General features: G+C 39.7%; 1 protein-coding gene across 21 annotated transcripts in view; it reads left to right on the top strand.

Moving 5' to 3' along the window:
• PTPRK (protein tyrosine phosphatase receptor type K) overlaps nucleotides 1-13,486 on the top strand; it is a 397,787-nt gene that overhangs the window by 200,840 nt on the left and 183,461 nt on the right. The window lies entirely within an intron of this gene.

Here is a 13,486-nt window from a genome sequence, read left to right on the forward strand (position 1 = left end):
TCTGGGAAGGTAATGTCTTGAAGTCTTCAGAGTTGTCTGCTCTGGAACTTGAGGGAGATGCTGGGAGGAACAGTAGTTGTGATCTGTAGGAGTGAACAAGAAGACAGTTTCTTTTTACTTGTTTCTTTATTGCTTTTGACAAGTGTATCATGCTCTCAAACCTTTTCTGCTCCTTTTGTTACTTAACATGGAATTGTAGAAATTAAGTGCCTGAAGAAATCACCTGTGCCATGACTCGTGTGTACTTGATATATACACTTGTGTAGATTTTCTGAGTTACAGTACCAAACAGACTGTTCTTCAATCAGTAAAGAACTCCCTGTAATCAGTTCTTGTACTGTGTCATTGTTCAGAGCTCTTAAAAAAGCCTGCTGGAATATTTGTCTGAAGTTGGCAATATTTATCAGAGAAGTGATCTTGTGCATCAAGAAACAAGGTAGTTTTCATCCCAGCAGTTGTGATCGACTTGGTTGACCTGGCATGTTAAAAGTAGCTGTCAGGCAAAGATGAAGCTGAAGCTGCATTCTTGTGTGGTTTGTTAGCAAAACTTCTTAAGTTAATCCAAATTCAGTTTATACCTGTTTGAAATGTCCTATACTCAGGCAGTCCTGCATGAATAAAATTACCACTTTCTTTGGTTGCAGTGTACGTGAAGATCCACGTGAGTGATAAGTCTGGTTTTGTTTTCATGAAACAGCAGTTTGTTGCTCTGATTGTCAAAATAACCCACTTTCTCAAATGGTATAATAATGAAAACCACTTTATGTAAAGTGCTTGTATGCTTTCCCAAGTTTGTTTTCCTTTAACGTAGCTACATGTTGTTAGCAGAGTAACTGTACAAAACGTAGTAGTATACTATTAAATACTGCAAAATCAGCAGGAAGTGTGGTGTGTGTTATGCGATGTAGTGGATCTTACATAGATTAGTTGGTTATGTAGGTTAGTGTTAAAGACAGGGAGAAAACTAAGGGGAAAAAGAAAACCCTCAAAATGTATGAATCAATTGTAATGTTTGTTAATAATCTGCAAATAGATCTGCCATATGTCTGGTTCTACTGATAAGTTTCTGTGTTTTGAATCATAATATATGACATTATTTTAATGTTTTTACTAGGTGAATGCAGTTTTTCTTTAACATTTCTTCATCCAACCCAAACAGCTCTTCTCTGGTGGGGTCAAAGCGAGGGGAGGCCTACAACTTGATTTATAGTTCCAATATGGAATTGTCTTCATGACCCTGGTAAATCCAAGGTAGCAACAGAAAAGAATAGAAAGACAGTTTTCTGTCAAATGTTTTCCACTACTGTCTTCAGACTGTTATTCCAGAAATCACAAGTTCTGGTAAACCGACCTGTGTATCTGAGTTTGTGAATATGAAAGAGGCTATTTTGTTTCTAGTATTTACTTTGACATAGCAACCAGTCTCTTCTCAAAGTCATTAGGTTCAAGTTTTGGAGGGGTTTTGATTATATTCTTCTTTATTTCCCTTACTGGATTTAGTTTGCCATCAGGAGCAGTTCTTATTAAGTCTGGCAGTGATATTTCTGCCTTTCTTGTCTGAAATCATTTTAGGGATTTTATATAGGAAAACCCAGCAATTCAGCTAGTCTCTGGTGATGCCAGAATACTATGAAGATAGTTTGCCCCTGGCAAGTACTACTTGTAGGAACATTATTTTTTTTTTTCCCTCTTACAAGAAAACTCTGAAGTATTTCGTTTGAGAAAGTTATGGACTGAAATTCACTTTCCAAATTTCACTAATACTTATTTTGTCTGGAAAAAAAAAGAAATCTCTGGACTTGCTCCAGATGTTTGTCCTCAACTTTGCTAACTGGTTAATCTGCTCAGTATAATAGCAGACTTACTTAGAAATAAGCCAAGGAGAGCAATAGGTGGCAGATAGAAGTAAATGCATCAGGTAGTCTGAATATATACTCCCTACTTGCAAGTAAGCTAACTCTTTTTGTACCAATTTTGCAAAATTATCTATATCTTTGTCCTTTACTAAGTTCTCTGCCTGATTAATAATAGATTTTGCTTTTTTGCACCTCTGCTCATATCACCCACCATCATAAATGCTAGATAAATCAGGTTATTAGTAATACTTTGTAATGCGTTCAGAAATTTAGTCTCCACAAGACAGTGGTGATCTGTAATAGGGCTTTGGATTGTATCTTTGAAGAGTCTTGAGCTGGGTCTTTGTGTGTTTCTCTGAATTTACTGAATTTCAGAGCAGAGGAGAAACAGGGGAGAGACATTCCACAGTCCACATTGTTGAAATCTGTGGGCTTTACATCTTTATCTTGGCTAAGTGCCCCTTTGGACCATTGCCAGATTTCTATAAGAGTATGCAAACATTTTAGCTGTGAGTCAGAACGCCCATGTGGCTGCTATGCTTGGTTCACAAGGTGCATTCCTGGAGTACAGATATTAATACTGTTAGTCTTTTGGACACTCAGCCCACCTTCAGAACTACTCTGTATTACAAGTTTTCCTATTAGTTGAAACCTAATTCTCTCATGGTTGGATCCCTGTAGGAGAAGCAGATGACAATGTCTTAATGACTTTGCACCGATTGGAAAGATAATTATATGATTTTGTGAGGTTTTTCTAAACCTCGCTAAGTTATATTTTGGTGTATATTTAGGTGTAAGCATCCTTCAGAGAGTCCAGGATTCAACTAACGTGATCTTTTTTGGCATCCTCTGCTCTTAATTTCTCTACCATATTAAGATCTTATCCTCTTTATGCAGGTTTAACATAGGAATCTTCCTTTTTTCAATCTTCTGTTTCTTAGAGTAGTTAAAGAGGGGATGTCACCCTGAAATTAAATTCTGTTCACATAAGGAGAATGAAACAAGAAGATAGGAGAATACCTCAGTAAGTCTATTTGTTCATAAGTAATTAATTGAACCAGGTATGAGTCCTGAACACTTCATACGCCTACCAGCAGCCTTGCTTCCTCCTCAGACAGCTCTTCTGTCTCTTTCTCCTCAGACGAGCTCTGCTCATCTCCTTTGCTAAGCCAACATTGTGTAATTAATAGGTGCATTGCTTATTTTCTTTTGAAAGTGGAGGAAGGTTGCTTTTCCTGGAGATGCAGGAGAAAATAGTTTTGACTGAATTTTTAAAAGAAGCCAAGTGACTTAGATTTGCAGGAAGTAACAGTGTTTGGAATAGGCTCAATTTCATTTTTCTGTATTGAGCAGTCGTAGCTGTGCAGGCTCACATTTGAAATGACAGGCTCACAGAATGGTCGAGATTAGAAGGGACCTCTGGAGGTCATCTGGTCAAACCCCCCCTGCTCAAACAGAACAACCTATGGCTGGTTGCCCAGGACTGTGTCCAGGTGGCTTCTGAATGTCTCCATGGATGGAGACTCCACAACCTCCGTGGATAGCCTGTCTCAGTGCTCAATCACCCTCACAGCAGATAACCATGTACTGATGTTCAGACAACCCTCCAAATTTCAGTTTATGGCCATTGCCTCTGATCCTGTCAGTGGGCACCACTGAAAAGAGCCTGGCTCCATCCTCTTTGCACTCTCCCTTCAGTATTTATATACACTGACAAGATCCCCCTAAGCTTTCTCTAGGCTGACCAGTACCAGCTCTCTCAGCCTTTCTTTCCTCGTGGAAGAAATGCTCCAGTCCCTTCCTCATCTTTGGGTACCCCTTCACTGGTCTCTCTCTGGTATGTCCATGTCTCTCGCATACCGAGGAACTCGGCACCGGACCCAGCAGTGCTGGGTAGAAGAATCATCTCCCTCGACCAGCTGGCAATACTTTTTTTAGTGCAGCCCAGGATACCATTAGTGGGTTTTGTTGTTTCTTTTGTTTTGTTTTTTAGTTGTTTGTTTTTTGGTTTTGTTTTTTATTGTCATTTGTTGGGGTTTTTTGCCACAGGGGAACGTTGCTGGCTCATGGTCAACTTTGTGTCTACTAGGACACCTAACTCTTTTTCTGGTAACTGCTTTCCAGCTGGGTGGCTCCCAAAATATGCCGATGCCTGGGGCAGCATATGGGGTGCAGGACTTTGCACTTATCCTTGCTGAACTTTGAGGCTGTTGTCAGTCCATTTCTCTAGCCAGCTGAGATCCTTCTGGGTGGCAGCATGCCTTGTGGCATTATCAGCCACTCCTCCCAGTTTGGTGTCGTCAGAAAACTTGCTGAGGGTCTTCTCTGTCCCATCATCCAGATCATTAATGGACATGTTAAACATGAAATGCTACAACGCTTCATAGCAGTCAGTTTGATTACTTTCTTCCAAGGGAGAGGCAAGGTACTTTTGTTTTGAAATCTTTTCATGTGTGTATGTTTGGGTTTTTCACTAAAAGTAAAACCTTCAATTATTGACAGATCAATCTCCTGTTTAGTGTGATGGACTCTGCTTAGCTGCTTGCATTGCAGTGTTGGCGTAGTTTGAGTGGAGTGCATTTCTACCTCCTTATAATCCTCTTGAAGTCTTTTTAACATGAACTGTTTTGTTGTAGTTCTGTGATTTGTTCTTCAGGAAGATCTGTAACATGTAAGGTAAAGCACATGTTTTTCTTTTATCTCATAAGACACGATTTTGTACTGCTTCATATAGTCTAAAATAATATTCTCATTAGGCAGAAGCTAGCCTTTTCAGCACTAATGTACATCTTCTTACTGCATTCCCTAAACTTTAAAGTGGCTGATCTGGGTCAGAGCAAAAGCCAAACTCTTGTAGCCCCATGTCCTGCCTATGGCTGGGCTCAGAAGCTGGTATTTGGGGCAGAGTATCAGAGAAGAACAGATGTAGAGGTGTCCTGTGTTGGCGTAGGATTTTAACTTCCATGGAATCTGTGGTTCAGGCATCTGTTAAGTAGGGGCCAATACTGTCTCAGCTTGGACATTAGTGTTATTCCTTAGTTTCTCATTCAGAGAGAAGATGTATTAGTGTAGAACAGAGGGGCAAAGTACAGAGTCAGGGAGAGAATACTGGTCATCTTAACTTGTTTCTTATCGAAAGTATGGTATTTGTTCTACACAGGAAACCACAGAGCCCGTCAAAAGAGTTTATCAGGTACTAACGAAATACAAAATTAATGGCTACATCAAAGAGGTAACCATGCAAGCTGATTGAGCTGGTATAAAGTGTTTTTTTAATCTTTATTTTTATGAGATCCTTTCTTAACCAAACTCAATCCTGTTATCATTCAGTGGTAGGAGTGGATAATGGATAACTTCTTGTATCTAAGCATAGATTCATAACTTCAATAGAGTTTTGCATAACTGCTAAATATCTTTATATAAGGATCATAGCTTAAAAATCACCTATTAAAAAGTAACCATGCAGGAACCAAACCAGATTCACAATTAACTAATTAATTCAGTGCCAGGTACATTGTCTATTTACCATTTTCATTGCCTGGTGTATACTTTTTCCTGACATCTGTGGTGGATGCTGATGCTCTGTGGCACTTTGGTTAGCGAGTCCAAGCAGGCAGCAGTTCCTGTTGTGTTTTCTGAAAGGCTTCATCCCACCTGTATAAGAGCACATGAGACAGCAAACCCTGTGGAAGTCCTCTTAACTTGTCTAAGGAATCGCTGTGTTTAGTGTTTGGGTAAGGTGATGGGGCAGCTGTTGGGAGGAAGGGAGGCTTTGCTCCTCTCCCATGCTCCTAGCTTCACACAATCCCTCTTCTTCTCTTGTCTCTAGGGCTCTGTCACTTCTGTGAGCTGGTTCAACAAACAAAATGGTCATTGAGCTGCTCTACCTCAGCCTGGCTGGGACACCTTTGCCTTACTGGGAACTGCAATCAGCTCACCAGAGCTGGCTGAAAGGCAGGGAGCCTGGAGCAGGGAGGAGGGCAGAAAAAGGGCACTCCCCTGCTTGAACAGCAATGGGCTGCTACTTGCTCTTGTCAGGTCTTGTGGAGACCTCGCCATGATTTGGCAGTAAAATAGGGTCAATCGAAATGAGTGGAAGACCATAATGGGAATTAGTGACCTGCAATGAACTTGACGAGGCTGCTCACAGTTGCAGAGGAGTTAGCTCTGTGCCAGACAGCGTAGTGCTGGCTTTAGGTAGCGTTTCTCTGAGGTCTTCTGCCTCTGTGGCAGACCAGGTATTATCGGCTCCCTTACAGGCAACATAAGCTGGGTATCACCTGCTCTGCCAAAGCCAAAATACGACACAGCTTCACTCAGCCCAATTCAAAATTGTGTTGCCACTGATACCACGGATGTGGCATTAATAACTGATTGCATGAGCATAGTCTTACCTTTTAGGTGTTGTCCTATACCTCTCTCATTTTCTCGTGCAGCTCCTTATTGGGGAAGTACAGCAAATAAAGCATTTGGGAAATTAAAATGTAATAACTGAATAGTGGGCTCCCTGTTTGCCTTTAGACTTGATGGGAGGCAATGCAAAGAAAAGAAAGAGGCAAAGAAAAAGCTGTTGGCAGGTCTCACTTCAGGGGGGGAAAAAAGGGGGTTTCATTGTTTCTTATATATGCATTTTATCTGAGTACAATGACATGAAGATCATTTGCAGAGGTGTGATTTTTCTCATTTTAGAGATTTGCCCAACCTGCCCCACCACATCAGTGCTGTATTTCACTTGGATAATTTCGCTTCCAGTATCTGGTCTGTCTCTACATTTATTTAAATCAAATGCTATATTTGAATACTGCAGCTCAGGATGGTCTGTCTCAGTTTAAATGCCATTGACATTAGTGTGGAGGTTAAGAAAATATTTACTTAAGGGTAGACAAAGTTCCCTTACCTGCCATCATTTTCCAGTTTGGGGGAGGGGAAAACCTCTCTAGGTTTGACATTTCTGTGTATTGTGCAGGGTTGTTAAAAAGTGTGCCGATGAGTAGATGCATGGTAATGAGGAAAAGGGGTGCATTTGGAATTCAACATAGATGTCAGAAAATGCAGGATGTCAGAGAAGCCATATATTAAAGGGAATTTGAATTGGAAACTGAATCCCAACCTGCCACTGGGGGCATTTCGATCATTTTGATTTATTAAACTTTTATAACAGCATTCAGATGAAGCTGAATTAAAACACTTAGTCTTGGGTGGTTTATGGTACACAAGTCATCATGCTAGTGAAGTCGTGCCATGATCAATGTAGAGTTAATCTAAGTTCTTTTTTGAATGCAGGTGCTCCTGTGTGCTTTAGTATGTATTTAAAGACCTAATAGTGTTCTAATACTGAATGTCTTAACAAAAATACAAAGTGAAGCCACCCCTGACGTTAATTTTCAGCTGCATTTGAGTGAATCTTGCTATTAAATTGTAGATGAACTGCAGGAACACAAACTGCATATATATTCCTATACCAATTTTATATATTGATAAATATACATGCGCTACAAAATAGCTAGCAATGAAAATATAGCAATATTTCCTTGGAAATAGGTCACATTCCTAAAGGCATAAGACACTTGCATTGTAGTACTGTCCTGACCATCTCCCAGTTTCAGAAGCCATTCATAGTCTTACTGAGCACCATCTCTGCAATAAAAAGAAATCAATTACTGTTAGAGTGGCACTGCAGGTTAAAGGCATTACAGGTTCACGCTGAGTTTTGCAGCAGGGAGATGATACTTACCTGCAAATGGGGAATGATGCAAAAGATGAATGAGACAGAGTTCAAGGAGCAGTAATGTGAGGGTCCAGCACTATCATTCCAAGCTGTCTCGGAGACATGATGGATGATTCAGTGGCAAGAAGCAATCGTACCAGATGATGAGAGATTCATCTCCAGATCTTGAGCCCACAGCATGCTCTCTACCTATTGGTGTTCTAGTGGCATAATGATTCCTGATGTGTTATGAGGAGCTAAATTACTGTACTTAAGTAACTAAACTGGTATGTTGAATTTAGTAACCCAGATTCTTTTGGCAGCTGCTAGAAGAGCAAGTGGCATATCAAATGCTCCTGCACATTGTAAATTTAATTACCTCATATTTATGCATAGTACTTGTTGACAGGATCTTGTAAGCTATGCTAATACGGTAGGTAATTTGTTAGTTCCAGAAATCACTTTCCATGTGCCTTCTGATCATTATCATGAAACGTGATAAATGATCTAGCCCATGAGGTGTAAATGAAAATGAAATAGATAATTGGATTCTATGTCTAAATTGTGGCTGAAATAGTTGTTGCAATTATAATGGAATTTATCTCATAAAAATATGCTTTGCAATATACTAGTGACCTTTAATCATCTTGGTTGGGAAGTTATTTTAAGGTAATTTTAAAGAGATTACTAAAAGTTTACTTAGAATAGTTTGGATAGAAGGTTTTTTTCTTTCCTAAAGAGTTTTAAATATTTGCCTGTTTAATAATTCATATTGAAGGATTATCCTGCAATTTTAACTCTAGAAGATGTATATTCTCAGAATTATATAGAAAATAGTGAGAAACATATCATCCTCTCCTGAAGAAGAGGGGAGCTTGGCAATGTGCAGAAAGGAAGATTTCTTCCTGCTGAGTTGCAGTGTTGAATTTGGATATGCTTTTTTGCTAGAGAGCTTGTCATTGAAACTGATATGGAACTACAAACAGGCATGTCTTAGGGAAAATTTAAGGAGTGTTGAAAGGAAAACCAATGTTTCTCTCCCCTATTCCCCAGGTATGTGCATATTGCTAATGGCAGAGCCCGTGCCCTACCTCTTCTGAGAGGAAGGATGACACTGTGGTGTTGGGCTGAAGTTTGAATTTTCAACTCCTCCCTAACTTGTGTAATTTTTAATTTGTTTTTTTAATTTATTTTTACACGCTTTGTGTCCAGGCCCTCATCTATAACATTTGTAGTTATTTGGCGTAGTTATTTTCATAGTCATTCAACTCTTAAATCTTGTAGCAGATCTTGTACTATCAAACATTTTGAGTTTACCATTCCAGTTGATATCTATACATGGTAATAAGTGCAATTTTTCACTTTCTGGATTCTTTACTAGTAAATGAAAGAAATTTTCCACTCATGGGCTTGTGGACTAAATAGAGACAAAACTCAGTGAACTGTGTTAGGAAAAAGCGAGAATACCTTCTTAGGAATCAGAAATTGCCTAGAATTGACTTATTAGAAACCTTGCAGCCTAATAAAGAGGATTAGCAAGGATGGTGGGGAAAATCTCTCAACAGTCAACTTACTTACATGCATTACCTTTACCCTCCAAAAAAGGAAGATTTGAGCACAAAGTATGTTCTTCACCAATGTGATCTGAAAGTCTTAGACATTGCATGGTGTTGGTTCGAGGCTTATAAAGTCAGCATCTGATGAGAAGTTCTAGCATTACTAAGAATGATAGTCCTAACTTTGTACAAATTAATTAATTTGAATAAATATGTAGCAGTAAAAATACTTTGATCAAATTAGAGGTTTTGTTTAGATTTTTCCCTATAAATAGATTATAGCTTAACTGAATTCAAGCTCCATTTGAAATTGCCAAGCATCTTAGGATAATTTCTGTAAGCTAGTGGAAAGTTTTAGTCAAATTTTCGAGTATTCGTATTATCTTTTTACTCCTTGTATTTGTTCTGTGGTAGATCCCGTAAGCCGTATGAAACTGTACCTGTTTGTGGACACAAGGAAGAATGTTAAAATGTTAATGCCATACATGTTTTTTGTAAAGCTGTCTGTAGACCAGCTTACTCATTTCTTGAGAAAATCAAGATTAGTGTATTAGTGTTTTGTGGGGGTTTTGTTTGCTTTGTTGTTTGTTGTTGGGTTCTTTCCTTTTTTTTTTCTTTTTCTTTTTTTTTTTTTTTTTTTTTAAACCTGAAATTGCAGCTCACAGTTTATGTGAAATTCTCAGTTTTATTCTTATTCTTACATTGACATCCTCCTGGTAACGTAAGTTGTGTTTTTTAACAACTGGAGATGTGAAGGCTACTGCTTTTGAAGGGAGATAGGAGTAAACCAAATGCTTTCCTTTGGCTTAAAAACTGAGATTGTAGTCTCATGATTTTTAATGCTTTGATCTTCACTCTGACTTTGAAATGTGTTGACAGCAGTTGGAAATGTCTTGACTAACGATTTATTCTTTGACTTTTCACTTGTCTTGGACGGGGTGACTTGCATGTTCTAGAGAAAACAAGGTAGAGTCAGTGTGATCAAGCTTGTGATCTATGGGTTGCATCACCAGCCATGTGAATATTTTCCCCTTCTCTTTATTGGGGATATAAAGGAGCAGCTGTCCAGCAGTCTGTGAAGCACTGCTTTGTGTTGTGCTTTGTGCCGGATACTTCCAGGGTACAGTTGTAGGGTGGGTTTTGTTTGTTTTTTGTAAATATGTGGGGTTGTGGCACAGTTTCCTCCTTTGGGCATATGCAGCATAGCTGTTCATCACCTTAGCGGACTGAAGAGGAGATCTCTCATGTTCCTGTAGCTGAAGGCTTGTGTCATCTTACAGTATAAGAGTTTTACTGTTGAAAGCCAGCCAGAAACATCCTCTAGCGTTTCTGTGTCTTTTTGCCCCTTTCTAGTCTAGTCTGCCCCTGCCCCGGGGCATGGGGAAATACACGAGTTCAGAATATAGGCAGAACGAAAATAGCACCTCTGCAGATTACGCTGCAGATGCCCTCAGACTAACTGAGGCATCTGGAGAGTGATCTGCAGACCAGAAGTTGCCCTGAGACCAACATCTTCTGATCTCTGCGGTGTCTGGAGGCAAAAGAGTGAGGGAAACCAGCACAATTTTTCCGAGTATAATAGTGGTGGAAGCAACAACTCCTGCTCAACTCTTGAACAAGTTAAAGCAGCTTAGGTGAAATCAGTGGAGCTCAGCATTTTCATACTGGATAAGCCAGAGTCCTTGTCTGTGATGTTTATCCTCCATTTTGCTTTTAGTTAGGTGAAACATGGCATATGTTCCAAGAAGCTGGCGAAGAAGACAACTGTGGGGGAAAAAAGCCTTGCTCCAAACTTGCTATCAGTATTTCTGCAAAGGTACTTCTCTTCCTGCTGTTCTAGGCGCAGCTTTAGTCTGTTACTTGAAGCAAGGGACTCAAAGCTTACCTGTGATGACTCTGTCGACTCATTGCTACCCGCAGAGTCCCATTTGTCATCCTGTCAAACCAAGCTTCCACCCAAGAAAGTACAACTGAATCAGCTTTGCTACTAATTTTTGGTTGGCATCATATTAATGCAGCATCTCATTTCTAGTTCTGCAGGGGAGGGACTTGCCTCATGAGTTTTCTCATGTGTCTTCACTCCTTGCGTTGGCTCTACTTCAGCAAGTTAACAAAGTGATGTGACGCACATTCACAGGTTGCCATTAATACCCTTCTCTGCTAGTTCTCACAAGTATGGCATGCTCTAGTCTTCACTTCTGCCACTGCCTCTCTTTATATTTTTTTTCAGTTTTGCACCAATAGACCTTCTGTTAGACTTTTTGCAATTTGATTTAACTCCTCCATCTTTTGCGCCCTACCTGCTGGTTGCTAGAAAATGCTGTCAGGTTGAATGCACCAATAAATGACAAAGAGGTTATTGAAAGGTGGTTAAAAAGTCTATTTTACTAGAAAGAGTAGCTCTTTTTCTAAAAGGCTTTGTAAAAGCAATATAGTTGAATACTTCAAGAAAAAGATTGGACCATGTCAACTTACTGGCTGGCTGCAGGCATGTTTAACATATATTTTGACTTTAGGCTTACAGACTTCTCTTCTTTCCTGAGATTTGTCTTTGTTTTATGTGAGAACCTGCCTTCACCTTTTAATTTTTCTCTTTTTACTGCTGAAGTTCTTTAACTTCAGCTATTTATTAGTGCTGTTTCAGTAATCCGTTTGACCTTCCTCTTGCATTTTTCATTCAACATGGCTGCCTAAAGAAATATTTAACAAGTTTTATTTTTCCTGGGAACACCTTCAGTACTTGACCTCTAAGTATGTGGACTTTCCAACAGAAGGAATTGTGCTCGAGTGACACCTCTTTTCCCTCCAAATTACACTCGTTATCAGTGACATTTTCACAATTAGAAACCAAGTGATCCTCCTGTTTTACTTTGGGTTGTTTCAGGAGCAGCTTTAGTCTGTTCTTTGAATAATATGAAAGGTTAAAGAATTGACTGAGAGAGCGCACAGATTGGCTTTTTATTCAGGCCAAGCCAAGTGGCTCATTCAAGAAACTCACCAAGCAACTTTCTGGAGTTGCGGACGGATAAGAACAGTTTAATCCATGTTTTGTTTCGACCAAATTTTGTTGCCCTTTATGTATATACAAACCCCAAAATAAGGATTTAATCATATGTCAGTGCTTCCAGGCTGGAACAAAGAATTTGTTAGAAATATGTAATGAAAGGAGGAGAATGTTCTTGGTTTGAAGCTGAATGTTTTGTAGAGCTGCTATTGCTTACATATTAAAAAAAAAAAAAAAGAAGAGATGGGGAGGACAGGGGGAACTGTCTGCCAAACAGTAGATGGTACGCACAGACTGTCACCTTGTTAAGAAGACTGTCCCTTAAGACGTTTGCACCATTAGGACTTCTGATAATTAAGACGAACTATGTTTCAGCAAGAAGACAGCCTTCTGGCCAACTGACTAAGCAGATGCCAAGTGGAAGCAAATGAAACTAAGTTGAGCTCTCAGGCAGTTAACAGAAATTAATGGACCAGGTACCTACAGTCTGTTTCCTGTGAGTGTCAGTTCAGTGTCCTTGCACTTCTTGCACTTCCAGCTCTGCTGCTGACTTCCAGGGGTTTGTCACCTGAGGTTTCCATATTGAAATTTGCTGGGATTTATCACCTGCTTAGCAGAACTCAGGATTCCTGTGGGGGATTAAAAACTTCAGAGGATTCTGGAATTTTAAGTGATTGAGAGGGAGTCATTGAAGCAGTCATTTGATGGCAAGAATCCTGTTTTGACTCTTGGCATTGGGGTACAGAGGAGATCTTCCAGAGGGTCTTGCACTCAGTAAAGAGCTGAAGCCAAAAGTCACCGTTTGGTCTGGTTTCAACCCGATTTCTGAAAGATGCATGTCCATACTGCCATAATTAATGAAGCTTCCTATTCTGTGGAGGAATTTGTTGCATGATCTGTTTTTTGACTGATTCTGTGCCTCGTGAACAGGTTCATACATGAATTGTTTGTTTGTTTATTTGTTGGACCCCTTCTGAAATATATATATAGGGCTTTTTCAAGGGCTGTATATGTGGATCAGTGTCCGATGTTACAGCAGGTGCACCAAAAGGTGTGGTTCTATTTCTCTTTTCCCTCTCCCCCTCCCAATTATGTGCTATTCCTGCTGCTTTTCTGCCAGAACAGTACTTGTCCCACTCTGCAGTAAGCTGACTGGGTAGCTAAACTGACAAAAATAGACACTGTAGAAAGAAGTGGATATTTTTATGTCAGGGTAGTTTTCTAACAGTAGAACCACTGGTCTGGAAAAGATGGAAAGACCAGGATATAGATGGTAGTTCACTCCCCATGATGGTTTGGTCATTTTAGGTTGGCTTAGCTATAATGTGAAACAGCATCTTCAGCCTGCTTTGCAAGTGCATTA

This window comes from Strigops habroptila, chromosome 6, assembly GCF_004027225.2.
Source record: "Strigops habroptila isolate Jane chromosome 6, bStrHab1.2.pri, whole genome shotgun sequence".
Classification (NCBI taxonomy): domain Eukaryota; kingdom Metazoa; phylum Chordata; class Aves; order Psittaciformes; family Psittacidae; genus Strigops; species Strigops habroptila.